The sequence below is a fragment of the Micropterus salmoides genome, unplaced genomic scaffold (assembly GCF_014851395.1).
Source record: "Micropterus salmoides isolate LMB-PRFRI ecotype aquatic unplaced genomic scaffold, ASM1485139v1 Ms_hic_scaffold_11, whole genome shotgun sequence".
Classification (NCBI taxonomy): domain Eukaryota; kingdom Metazoa; phylum Chordata; class Actinopteri; order Centrarchiformes; family Centrarchidae; genus Micropterus; species Micropterus salmoides.
In genome coordinates this window covers 3101467-3116104 of record NW_024040152.1, presented here as the reverse complement: position 1 = coordinate 3116104, position 14638 = coordinate 3101467, and the positions used below count along the sequence as shown (strand labels likewise).

Below are 14638 nucleotides of genomic sequence, written 5' to 3'. Positions count from 1 at the left end.
ACTTTCCTAAAACAGATGTATGGCATTTCTCTCTTGCGGCTTCCTTCGGTCTTGTAGGTGTGCAGCGTTCCACCTCGTCCCAACTTCTTCAGTTTTTTTTCCACTCACATCTTCCTTTAAAATCTTTTGTTATGCACCGTTCTCTGAGTACCTTGGCAGCAATACCAGGTAGACCTCCAGTGAAGCCCCAGTGTGCACAGAGGCAGCTACAGTCACTGGACAGAGAAGCTTAAATCCAAGCCGAATTATAATGTAGTCAATTCCTGGCCGTTGTCGATTCTGATTCTCAAAAATCCACCTGGTTTGTACTGCTCTTACTGGATCAACTGGCAAAACCAGTCATCTTTGATTCTGCCGTGTTATGAAAGCGTGAGTTTGAAGTTATGAAATGTTTCACACACAGGCTACAATGATAAAGTCAAAACTATGACATGGTATCAAAACTAGGACAGGCTCTGTCTTTCTATCAAACGTAGTAGGCCATTGCAGTAAGTATGCTGGCGAGTATGTGCTCTGCATGAGCAAGATACTAAATCCCTCCGACCTCCAAGGTCACTGTTCTGTAGCTAAGCTAAGATGACCTTGACCTCTGACCTTGTATAGATGGCAAGTAAAGGTTTCCACAGGCAAATCACTAAAGTCAGACTATGTCTGCTTTTACTTTCAGCGCTGTTCATTTGGTTCATTACTTTTCTTCTTTTCACTCTCTTTTTAAAAGCTCCAAGACTACTGAGAACGTAATGGAATTTTAAATAAAAGGCCGTATTGCTGAAGGTTGCCAGAAGCTGAACTAAATGGATTCAAATTGAATTTAAGTGGATTTTGACACCATGGCCCAGTCAAGGTCAAGCCAGGACTGTTTTGTGAGCAGCACTGCAACCCTGAGAGTGCTGCGACTCCCCGCTCAAGCTCCTGTTATTTAAGGTTAATCCTGCAAATTGTGTTGGGTTTAAGTTGCATTTAACCTACATAGATGGCGTAGTTTGTGTCTTGATCCAGGACCACTGTCTGATCCCACCACACTCCCAATACAATGTCCATTTGGGTAGCTTTGTGTCAGATGACCTCTTTGGTTGATAAAGAGTATATTAAAAGAAGGAAAATACATCTTAATCTGGATAAAGTTCTGCAGCGAAACAGACTGACAGCAAAAGGGAGGAGAGTGATATCACACAACACCGCAGAGACCCGGAGATAAAATGTAATGAGAAGGCCAGAGTTCTACAGATTCCATAATCCCTGATCAAAATAAATGTTACGTGCACTCAGTGTTTTCCTTTGCTCATCTGTTTCTACTTCATAGCCAAAATGAGGTCAACACAGATTTCCATTTTGGCTCCAAAGCTGGTTATTTCCAGCAATTTCTTCCGAGGCGGACCGGATAAATTTAGTGCCTTGAACAGGATATTTTTAGCAAAACTCAACAACTGAATAGGTATTTGCCACACTGGGTTATTTTCTCATTTCCATTTAAATTGAACAGTGTGAACAGACCTGGTGAGCTATGAGACTAATGTTGTTCAACAAACAAAATGCAAATTATTCCACAATTAAATCTTCACTGAAATCATAGTAGTATATTTTTCAGTGTTAGTAGGAGAATGGCATTTAGCTCAAGGGCACTTAGCTTAGTCCGAACACTCAGATACAATTCTGTGACCTTTCAGAGTCTTTAAAGTCCAGGCCACCCTGCTGCCCTACTTCCCCAGAATCATCTGAGGACAAAGCAGAGGAATTCTCTGCTGCTCTGTTTATTGGGGAGATGAATGGAAAGTCTGTGGTAAACCACAGAAGGTTGATTATAATTTAGGCCAGGGTGACAGAGAAAACTCCAGAAAACTGGGATCAAACCTTCCCCTTTAAGTTTGGAGGCTGTGTGTGCAACTCGTGCTGAAAGCTGAGACCCGCAGTCACTACTCGTACAGAAAGCCACAACATTTCAGGTTATTTTCATAGCAACACAACTCCCTAACGTTTCACATCATTTTTCATTGATTAAAACAAATAAATACAAGATAAATCCAGTATACAAGAAAACTAATAAAAGGAAGGACAAGGAATTAAACAGCCCCAGGAACAAAATTCAGAAACCAGTTTAGGAAGTAAACTGTTTTTGCATTTCCACCACATTTCCACAATCACTAGCTTGATTGTACCTTTGTTTAAAAGTCAACCTGTCTCATAATGACCCAAACTCAGCTCACAATCGCTGCTGGTGGCTCAACAATCCAACACAATTCTGCTTCACAAGGATCAAAACGTGACGTTGCTATGAGCTTTTGGCCACCAAAAGCTAACAATTCCCACCCTAAGTGATCAAATAGTTCCACATCTAAACCTGCGATAATAAACCTGTGAGGATGGTACTACTACTCTTAATCGATACTCCTTAATGGTTCGGTTCTTTGTCAATAATATTAGCTGTATTTTTTACCAAATCACTGCTTACAAAAAAGAATACATTCTGATTAGAATTGAATATTTTAAACATAACCAAATGTTTCTACAGCAGCAACAGCACTAACCTATATATAACTCAATAATATCTCACTGGAAACAAATGTAAATAAATAAATTGATACTCCTGACCTCAAAATACTGAGTGAAGTTAAGCGTAAGTGCTCTTAGCGGCCTCTAGGTTTTCTGTTTGACCAGTCAATATTCTAATAAGATGCACAGTCCACCCTGGTAGTTGTTGGGCCATCCAGTAGTAAAGTCCAACCCATGCAGTAAGGATATTTTGAGGAGCATGAACTATGGCCCACAGACTAAAGTGGGACACTGGTCCCTCTGTTTGAAATCCAAGTATCCTGACATCCTTAACAGGTTTCTGGGTTCCTGGAAAAGTTTCTTTGATCAAAAAGGACCAAAAAGGTATTACTGTTGTTCCCCACAACAACGTATGACAGAGAGTTGCTCAAGTTGCAAATTTCGGGTTTTCAGAACTGGCCAGTATTCTGTTTTGGAACAAAGGCTTACAATCATAGGAATTTCAAGACACTCTCAAATTTAAGTATTTATCATCAAATGTATGTTACATAATTTGTAAGGCCAAACATCTCAATCAAATCACATCTCAAAACTGTTGACTTTAAAAGTTTCACTCAAAAGTTAAATGTGGCTGAACAAGATGATGAAGCGCAATAAAAAAAAACAATGCTGACATTAAAGAGAGGCACATTTTGAGATTCTATTAAATCTATGAGTCATCTTAGGAACTCGGCTTATAAAATACGTATGCATTTAAAGATTGAATCATTCATGTTTGTTAAATACTGAATGATGAATTTAACATGGATAATGGATAAATGGAGACATGTTTGACATTTTATTGACACAACAATGTCTCTGATATCACAGTCAAATGAAGCAAGACAAGCAGAAAGACAAATTTCAGTGTATTGCAGCATCACAAACCCAGAGGAGTATCTCTAATGATCATCGCAAATAATCAGGAAGTTTTTATCAAATGGTTGCTCATGCCATCACAACAAAAAACATACCAGAGGGTATCTGCTGATTCCCTTTCCAACCTCTTGCTGTTATTTAAATAAACCAACTCAGTAACTCTCGGGGGACAGATGACATTCTTTAACAAGTCTCTCCTTACAGACAAATGTGATTTGTTTGCACAAAGTGCTTTTAAGACTTAATCATACATTTTCTCAAAAGCTTTCGGCAAGGATAATTATGCTTAAAAATTACATTTCAAGTGGTAATTTACAAGATTGTTTTTTAATTTTGTCTCCATCTCTGTCGCTCCGCACTCACTGCAGCTACTCTGCACTTCCAGAGATCACCTGTCAATCAAACAGTGTGGGTGGATTTTCCTTTGATGAAGTTTAGGTTTATGTAATTGGTGTTCTTTTTCTTTGTTTCCTGTGAAACTGCTACCTGCAGATCTTCTTCTGTTTATTTTCAAACGTAATCACTTCTTTGCTCCAGACAAAGTTTCCCAAAGAGAAATTGGTCCTGCCAGACACTGAATGTTTAGATCAAATTATGAAAAAAAGATTTCAAGTCTAATCTAAAAGAGCAAAAATCAGGAACTATTGGTATTGATATGACAAATCTGAAAATCACGTTATAATTAGAGCCCAACTGATTTATCGGCAGATATGAGCAAATTGCATTTAATCGCCATCTGCGTTCACCCATGTCATGTCATGAGTGTTGCATAGTTTTTCCCACCAGAGGGCGCTCTGCAGCTCCTCTGTTAACAACACTGATACACCAAAAAAAACCCACAGAAGTAAAAGTAAAGTAAATAAAAATAAAAACACAGCTGACTGGAGCCTACAACAGCAGGCTATGTTAGCGGTGAGCGGGTCATTTGTCACGTTAATTAATTGACTTAAATAATAATGAAAGAAACACTAATCACTTCTCCTCTGCTGAAAACATTCATGACTTGCTAACCCTCCCATTTTTATCTGCCATCTCCCGGCTTCCTCCCGGCTCACCACAGCATGTTTAATGTTACAGTAGTTGAGAGTTGGAGGCTGCGCTGCTGACAAACATGATCGTAGAGTTATTTGTGAAACGGTGTGGCATTTCTTCTCTCGTCCTCTCATTTGTCCCTAGTTCATCACTTCTAAATATTCTCTAAAAATTACGTAACGTTACAGCAGCTAAAGCTGCCCGTTGCTAAATTAGCCACAAAGCTAATGCCGTGTTTATCAGTGGAGGAGCGCTAACGTCGTAATGAGCAGTTAAACTGACTTATTCTAAATATATCTGCGAGCCGTTTGTTTGTAGTTTTAGTCAGCGTTGGAAATGATTAAACCAGAACGGACAAATAAACGTGAGCTGAACAAGAATCCAACACGGCTTTCTGCAGCTCCTCTTTATGCGATGTTGTAGATCTGAAACACTGTAGTCAGAGCCGTTACGGCCTTGGTTGTAGTTATAACGTTGTTGTAGACTAGATGTGTTCAACAGCAGGTCACTGTATATAAACAGCATGATTTAGACAGATGGTGGTTGAGAAATGGTTTCTCCTAGCTTTGGATATTATTAAAATGAGTGCTGGTAAAGGGATGAACTAGATGTGAATGTGCTGCATTGAAATTATGGCAGATTATGTGTAAAGTGAAACACATGCTTATTCTCTCTCACTCTGTTTGCAGCTGGCTGAAAAAGATGCACCTTCCATCAGCAAATACTTATTGATGTGCAATTGTTTACATGTTGAGTTGTGGAGACTGTATTCTATTTTATCAACATAATCCATTTAGGAAAAGGTTTTATAGCCCACATACAGAACAGCTTTCAGTATCGGTGATGAGTGTAGTTTATACAACAATGGGGTCTACTATCCAAATCATTTTCAAAATCTAAATATCGGCTCATAAATCGGCTCCTTTTCACTTTAGTAACCCATATCGGTCGGGCTCTAGTTATAATAATTGAGTCCATACTGTCGTCATCTCATTAAACTGCAGCAAAAAAAACAAAACAAAAACAATAATTCCAAACAGTATTTCCCGAATGGTTAAAGATTTCAAGAACACAAGTTATTAACATATTCTGCTGATTTTGACAACAGATTTGTTAAATCATTGTCATCTTCCCTATCTGGGCATTCTAATAAAACCTTGAATCACTGCCCAGCCCAGGTACAAGCTGAATGACAACCAGTGCTGAAAGAAAACAAACAAGATCGACAGAAAAGTTATCTACAAGATATTCAATAAATGATTAAATCATTTATCATCAAAAATGTCAAACATTCCCCAGCCTCTCAAATCTGAGAATTAGTTCTTTTTTGCTTTATATCTTTGAAAAATGAACTTTTGGGAATTAAGCCTGTTAATTGAACAAAATATCACCTTTGAAGATGTCATTCGGGGAACTTTTCATGGGCATATTTTTTACATTTTATGCTATTTTATTGACTAAACAATTGATAAAGAAAAGACAACCAACTGTTTATAGTTGCAACCTGAATCCTTAAAGTGCAATGTGACTTTGTGAAATGACCAAAACAGATATTTATATGAAGACATCACAGATTATTACTTACACATACATGCATTTACATTCCATTTCTCTACAGCAATGATAACACATGTGAAGGTTCTCTGATTTGAACGCATGTGAAGGAATCTGATTTGTCTGACAGAAAATCACCCGCAAGCCTCCAGACTGTCCAGCAGCAGCTGAGGAGCTCACCCAGACTGCAGCCCGACCAATACAAACACAGCTAAACCAACAACAAACCATCACACTGTTTGAAGTAGCCTCCATCCTCCACCACCATAATCACTCCACTCACTGAGCTCCCACTTCACAGAACACACACACACACACACACACACACACACACACACACTTCAGTCCTCCTCCTCCGGGTGGGACTGCATCACCTCCTTGCCCTCTGGACTGTAGAACCCCCCCTCCTCTCCTCTCCATGTGCTCATTACCTTAATTGATGTTTAACCCCTAGATCAGCAGCTGATGATGGCTCAATTAAGAGCTTGCTGGAGGACAGGGATTAGTCCTGTGTAAGTAAGGTGGTTTGTTGTCCTGCAGCCACGGTTTCTCTGGACCCTAATACTTCACTTCAGCCCCAAGGGTCAAAGCAGGGGCATGTTGGCAAATAGATACAAACAGGCTATAATGAGGAATGCACTGTTTTCTTGATTAATCATTTAAAAATATCAAATGTTTGCTCTGCCATGTAACAACGTCCCCCATCCTCCTGCAGTCAGAACAACATTCAAGGTTCAGTACTGAGCCCTGCATGCACGTACGCAGTGCTTTATTCAAACCTTGGAGCAAGGTGAGACTGATGGACTCTCTGTCCTCTTCCAAGCAATGTGATATACCAACAGGAAACAACCAAACCAAGAGGCTTCACAAGTATGTTGTTTCATACAGTTCCAAGGCAGACTGAGAGGGGTATTAACATTTAATAGAGCAGGCTCTTACGCTTTGAAAGCCTAGCACATACAAATGGGCCGAGTGCTAACCACAGACTGGACGAGGTTGATGTTCAGATTCAGTTTTATTCTTCGAGTGTTCCCAGCTGGTGTGCAAATAAAAGCTGGAAAATTACAGCAGATTCATGCTTAGCCAAAAACACAGGACTCAAATGCATTTCAGCTCTCTCTTTTTCTTAAATTGCTAAACTTTCCTTCCAATTATTAGCAGCATTTGCCCCCGTTTGCTAAGTGTGTCATAGCTACAAACAATTACATCCATTCGTCAAATGCTTGCGAACTGATTAGTATTTTCATTATCTGTTCTACAGATTCTTTTTTGCATTAATCGATTTACTTTTTAGTCTCTAAATGTCAGAAAACAAATGCCTGCTGCATGTTCCCAGATTGGGTCCAGAGGTCACCTTCTAGTTTATTCTGAAGAAGTTCAAAATCCTAGAAGAGATTCAATTTATTATAATTGTAGAAAAAAAGCTCACAACTCAGAAGCTAGAAATGTTTGGTATCTTTATTTCATAAAGGCTTACCTTAACCATTTGAGCTTAAAGTTTGTTCTTGACTTTGGAAATAGCAGTTTAACAAACATTTTATCAAACCCATTTTTCTCCTTTAAACATTATATATATATATATATATATATAGCAATCTTCGCTGTCAATTCACTTTGAGAATTACTGAAAGAGAAGAATTCAGGGCTGAATATTGATTGAATATGATAGTACCAATTCGTCCACGCTGCCATTAACAACATTTCTCACTACATTTTTACATGTAGCGCTGAAGGTGATGCAGGTCATGTGACTTTTGTCCACAAGCCCTGCTTTGTCTTGCTGCTAATTTGGGCAAGTGTGAAAATGAATCAAACCTAAAACTGTAACATGCTGAACTTTTCCACTCTGGTTGAGGCCAAAGAAAACAGTAGGTGTGATGAGCAGCATCAGGAGAGGCAAATCTCAGGCGGGCTGGTTCCTCCACCCCGCGTGTTGCTTCTCCGGCTGCACGCACAGAGGGGAGGCCATTTTGAAAGCACAGCAGGGGGAGAGTGGATTGTGAGGTGAGGCTTGCTACTGCTACTTCCCACATTAAGTGGCTGATGGTCTCCTCTTTGTACAAAAACACCTTTGACTTTAAGTTCCATTAACGGAGATGGAGTGAGGACATTTCTTTCCCTCTTTCAATGTGCTGGGGTAAAGCGCTGCCCTGCGATGATTGAATCATAGCCATAATAGCAGAAGGCAGAGGCCTGCTGCGTGGCTGAGTTCTTCCTGTTCTCCTCGCTCAGCGTGGGAACAGCCGCGGACAAAATCTGCCCTGGAATCAGCACACAAAAGAGGCCATGAAAGTAACACGACCAGAGCAGGTAGTAATTGCTCCTTTCTGCTGAAATGCTCCGTCTGTTTGAAAAGGAGCACGGCTTGTGGTGTGAGGCTTTCAGTTTGACAGCCGTGAAGGGGGCAAGAAGTGTTTTTTGCCGTTGTGGGACGAGAGCATGGGTCAGCTGCAGGCGAGCACACGGAAAACACATGTCCACTAAGGCTGACGCATTGTACAAGGCTGAGGCTTAGTTAAAAAGCTAAACAGCCAAATCAATGAGGTGGCAGGAGACTCGCCCTCCACAACACGGTGGCTCGCCTCCTGCTGCCCGCTTTACTTGGTGTTAGAATATAAAACAAACTTTCAACTTCCACAGCGTGCTGATGTCATTTTCTGCTCTCTCTGGCTACTGCAGACCGGGCTTCAGCGATGATTAAAGCACATCAATACTCGGCCTGGCCAACAAACAAATTGATTAGTGAAAATTAGACCCCAGTTAAAATTACATTGCATGCCAAAGTCGACCGTTCCACTTTGAAAGTCTGGAGGGTCTTGACTAATGGAGAGCTCTGGAAAATCTGTCAGGGAATTAATATGTCGCTGCTCACTTGCTCTTTAGCATGGATTTGACGTATTCTATTCCCCACAGACCATCTCCACTCTAGTGTCTCAGCTTTCACAAAACCAGCAGCAATATTTAGTGCTGGTGTTTAGAAGCATTTTATCGTTTAACCTATGAATGTCAGAAAACAGTAAAAATGTCCATCATGTGTTCCTAGAGCCCAAGGTGATGTCTTAAGACCAAAGACATTCAATTCACAATGCTATAAAACAAGAGAAAAGCAGCAACTCCTCACATATGAGAAGCTGGAACCAGAGAACATTTTGGTGATTTTGCTTGATAAATGATTTAAAGCAATAATCAATTACCAAAACTCATTTTCTGTTTATCAACTAACCAATTCATAGAATAATTGTTTCAAATCTGCATATCATCATGTCAATCATCTTCTTATCATTTCTATTTACATTTGAACAAAGTTTAGTAACAAAACCCGGGATATAACAATCTCAAGACGAGGTCCATTAGTAGCTGTTCTGGAACTTTCAATCTAACATGATCTTACAGGGCTTTTTTCCCCCCCTGAGCACTTATTGTTCGTTTCATTTACCTCAGAAGTTGGGAGGTCAGAGCTGGGAATAATGTCACACCCAGGTTGACGGCATTCCAGTTAACAAGTTGGGAAAACCTGCACAGCCAGCAGTTGTTTAGAACTAGCCAGGTTAGCCACTGTTACACCGGTTGATAACAAAAAAAACACATTGTGCTGTATTTACTCATAATAAACACTGTAGCAACATGACCACAGCCAGCAGTTGGACAGCACTTTGTGAACAAAAATTTCTATGAGTCACAAGTACACAGAAGTGCTAATAAACAGTATAAACTACAGCCTTCACTAACTGTTGATACTCTGAGCAGCCATCTTGGATCAGTGCGGTTCTCCCAACTTTCCAAGCCAGAAATCTGACTGAAGGGGGCGTTCCCTTTGAAATTTCCAACTTTGAACTTGGAAATTCCTACTTCCCATGCCAAATGGAACGTACCGTTAAAAAAAAAGCCTTCTCATCCATGTTGGGCATGTTAGTTTGGTACTTTGAAGCCAGAAAGGACGAGAACTCTTTAAATTGCTCAGGAAATGAATGGAAAACAGAACGTCTACCATTTCATGACACTTGGGCAAAACATTTCCTGAGGAAGGTTGTGTCATACAATGAAAATTCTAGTAAAATACATCTTTTTCTTTTACCAATCTAAAAAGGAAGTGGCTACTGGAATCCAACCATAGCAATATGACCATTAATATTAAAGTCAGTGAGTGACAAGTGACTGAACTAGAGCAGAAAAGTTAGTTGACTGGTTGAAAATGACTGACCAACTATTGGGATATAGGATTAGCTGTTTTTTTTCTCTCCATTGACAGGACAACACATTTGAAGACATGTCAAAATTTTAGGACATTTTACAGAAATAAAATCATTTGTTTTAGTAAGAAAAACAATCAGCAGATCAATCAATAGTGAAAATAGGGAAATGTTGGTTGCCGCCTGGACACAGGTGCGATTATAGATGAACTGAACTTTCATATGCTGTTACACAGAAGAAACTTGGGCTCACTCAGTCGGTCCATCATGCCTCTGACAGACGCCGCCACCGCTCTCCGTAATGTCTGGTGAGCACGACGGCTGACTGCCTGTGTAATTCAGCAGGAAGCTGCAGCAGGAGAGAATGATTGTACTTCCTCAAATTAACAGAAGCAAGGAGGGAGAGGAGGGGTTGGGGTTTTTTTTTCTTCCCCCCACTGTGTTTTGACTGTAGCCAGCAGAGCACACGATGGAGCACATGGCTGAGCTTCAGGAAGAAAAAACGAGACCCGGTCCTGTTTCCTCACTGACTCCATGTGAATGTGGATGGGTGTTCAGGAGAATTAATTCCAAGATTATTTTCACCATAAGAACTGTCTCCTTAAGTTTTGTCCTGGAAGGGAGCTTTAGTCTGTCGATGAGAGCGGCGTACAGCTTGGCCTGCAGTCACGGTTCTCAGGGACACAAAAGCCCATTACTGGAGCTGAGCCCATAAGTTATCTGCAGCTTAAGCCTCTTTTCAGTGAACAAGTCCAGTTACAATATTTTGTTCAATTTATGGATTGTGTTCCTGTGAGAGTACATGAGTGGAGGGGCGAGCTCTCCAGAGGCTTAAGTAAGAGACAGACTGCTGCATGAATGTAATGCAAGGAGAGAGGTGTCAGATCTTAAACTAGAGCGCACGATCAACATTTCTTCCTGAGCTTCGGAAGATGAAGATGATGATATAGGCCTTCAATAACACCAGAACTCAGGCCACGATAGAAGAGGGTCGTCACATCCCACAGCGGGAGGGGGGGGGGGGGGGGTCAGAGATCCCATTAGCTTTGACATCTTGACAACGTCAGAAACAACAGAGCGTTTATTTTTGTCAGCCCAAGCCCACGCTCGCTCGCACCTCAGACAGAAAAAACAAACAAACAAACAAACAAAAACATCCTGACATAAACCTGTCTCCATGGTGAGATATGACAAAAACTCATGAGTATGTACTGAGAAGAATAAAATAAATAGTAGTGTTAGCGCAACTATTTAAGCGCTGGTAGCTTCAAAACAGGCATCAGTTTGAAGATCGTGAGCTTTAAACCAAAGGAAAGCAAAGAGATGAGGGAAGGAAAAGATCAGATGTTGGCAAGGCTAGTTTCTTTGGACGATGTTCTGACTCTAGGAGACGGTTCTGATTTCACTTCAGACCTCTAATATGTTACCTTCTGGGATGCAGCCTCATTTTGTGATTCCGCCTGGCAATACAGGTTTATCTCAACATCGGAATCTTGAATCATAATCAGATCATTCTTCAACTAATATTTACAGTTTGGCTATTTGTAGCTCAGCTTGCACTGCGAGACTCAGAAGCAGTTCTGCAGGACACATTTATGTGTCAACGTATATTTATGGACTCAACCCTGCAAGGTTCTCCTGACCCATGCAACCACCCTGCCAGAAGTGAGACTCCCCACTTTATTGTGCATCCAATCAGGCAGTTTCCACTTGCATCTGTGGTTACACTGAGCCTCAGAGGCGAACCGTCCTACTGCCAAAGACTCACAAAGAACCACTAATCTGTTCTCTTACGACTGCTGTGACGCTCACCAGCACTGCTCAGCACCCGTATCTGGACTGTCTCCCCTGGGATCTTGTGACACCTTTTTGGCAACCTGGACTTTACCTGCAGGCGTTGCTGAAACACTCATCCGTCCATGTCTCTGTGGCAGCACATCCCTCTGCTGCACTAGATAATGATGTAATAGATAGCAGTTCCTCCTGCCTGCTGACATGAGAGACTTCTCTCCAGAGACATATTCTCATTGTCTTGTTGCCCTCTAATCCCAGTCACCTGCCTCTCTCAGATCCAGCCAAACCAATGCTGGATATGGAAAAACTGACAGAGAGGACATTTATTATTCCAAAAAAATCTCGGAGTTAACTTGACGGGAGTTTTATTCGGGTTTATTGATGCCATCATTACACGGCTTCTTCCACGAGCAAAATGGTTTCAGGGTTTGAGGAGGAAATTAGAAGTTTGATGGCACTCTCTCCTGGGAGAAAAGCAATTACGCACAGCAATGAGAACACAATTGTCGGAAATGGGCTCATGAAAGAGACATAAAATTATTCGACAGACACAATAGCTTAAAGGATATGAGGAAAAGCATCCACTAGGTTTCTTTTCTTAAGGAACACAACTGCACAATCATAGATTTCTTGTGGCATAACAGCGTTCTCTTTTATCTGCCCACTTTTCGCTGCAATGTAAACCTGTCATTTAATGCCTAAACGAAATTGATGGCGCGATAAAAGTTCCCAATAAACTAAACGTGCTTTTCACGGAGATGAAATCCATTTGCAGAAATGAAGAGAAATCGTGTCAAAAGCAGGCTGACACTTGTCGTAAATCGTTTCTGACAGCTCCTAATGGAGTGTTATTACTGTTGCGCACAACGTTCAAACCCACCGGCTGCGAGATGTTATTTACAGAAGGTCTGCGGGAGTGAAACGGTGCGGGCAGACAGTGAAAACACAGCTTTAACTGCAATACTGCTGTTAACTTAGCAAACTACATGAAGCACAGCGTGTCCTTCACACAAAACACCGAGGGAGAAGGCTTTTCACGGAGCACCGTGCAGAGCCCCGACCACAACACTGTATCAACTCCGAGCCAAACACGCAGATATCCAAACACCGCCAGCGCAGCGTCCGGACACACACTTGTCAGACTTCACCAAACACAGGAAGAGGCAGAATATGTGGCAAACGTGAAATGCGGACACAAGCTGGTGAAGAGTGACTTACCCGAGCAGTGAATCCACATCTGTTTGATTAGACGGGAGATTCAAACGTCACACTTTGTTGCATTCAAAACGTACGAAAGGTCTAAATGAAGACGAACAGTAACTCTCCGCCGACCGCGGTGGGCTTTCAATTAAAAAAATCTTCCTACTTGATGTACAAGGTAACTATTTAGTTGTGGCAAATGGTGCCTAATCTATCCTGTGGCATTGCTTTATGATTGACAGCAGCATGGCCAATGGGGTCGAGCTGTCCGCGCTGCTTCGACCAATCAGATCATCAGCGCGGAGTTGGTGGAAGGTGAGCTGCGAAGTAGGAAGAGCTGATGGCGACATCATGTGTTAAGAGTTTATATCCCTCCGCCTGTCATGTTTTGGGAGGAACGACTTCACTTTCACTGCTTTTTTTTCTGCACATCAGAGCCCACAGTTAGCACTGTTGTTATTTTATTATTGTAAGCTGCGTTATATAGAGGCTCCTACAAGCAACTAAAACATTTTGTACATTTAAAAAAATTTACATAGGCCTATTTTTTGGGAAATTTATAAACGTCTGAATGTCATCATGTAGACCTCTAGAGAAGATACTGAAGTTGTACATTCAGATTGTCTAAACATAACATTATTCTTAGCTTTATTTATAGATGTTGTAAATGTCGTAATTTGTAAATATGATGGTCTCTGCTGTACTTTCACCGCTTGGTGACAAAAGGGCGAAGACGTGCGAATCCCCGCTCTACTTTATCTGTTTACGGCGGAGGAACACGATATTTACAGTGAGGGGAGTGACGTACAGTGACAGTCTCTGTGGCGCGTGAGGCACGGCAGCAACACATGCACAGAAATTTATCTTCGCACGCGCGTACTTTCAGAGTTTTGAGAACGACTATACGTAGAGGACGTACAGGTTCTATTTTATACCTTTTCACTATTTCCACCTTCTACTGTGTGTGCGTTAGGCTACGTCACGTTACGTCAGTGTGGGAGATTTAAAGTAATACGCGTGAGATTTTGGTCAAAATTTAAAGTGAAGTGGGAGAGTCCCAACACACAGAGTTGGTATTAAACAAGAACATCAGTCGATCAATCAAACATTGCCTAATTTGAACACCTCTCATAGCCTACACGACAACAAACAAATAAAACAACCTGCATGTGAAATCACATGAGAAAATTAAGGTAGGCCTAAAGATAAAGATTTGTAAACAGCATGATGAAAGGGGAGGTAAACTAGTCATGGTATATTCAGATAGAGGCTATACAAAAGTGAAGAATTTACTGAATCAGCAAATACAATCGCAAATGATGACTCAGAGTAGAGTAGTGTGCTGCTTAATGTTGCTCTGATGATCAATATGTAATTGCTGAAATGAAAAACTACCATAAAATAGTGCACCCATTTACACTGACAATGTTACTGCCTATGCAGCTGAAACTTCACAATTG

At 41.0% G+C, this 14638-nt stretch overlaps 1 protein-coding gene across 8 annotated transcripts in view; it reads right to left on the bottom strand.

Moving 5' to 3' along the window:
- Positions 1-13428, bottom strand: part of mef2d (myocyte enhancer factor 2d) — a 101230-nt gene extending 87802 nt beyond the window's left edge. For 3 of the 8 annotated variants that reach the window (XM_038710416.1, XM_038710421.1, XM_038710419.1), the window contains exon 1: positions 13197-13428. The gene's annotated coding sequence lies outside the window, so the exon portion shown is untranslated. The remainder of the gene's footprint in view (positions 1-13196) is intronic. The other 5 variants (XM_038710418.1, XM_038710422.1, XM_038710420.1 and 2 more) reach the window with 3 other exon arrangements.
- Positions 13429-14638: the final 1210 nt, after the last annotated feature.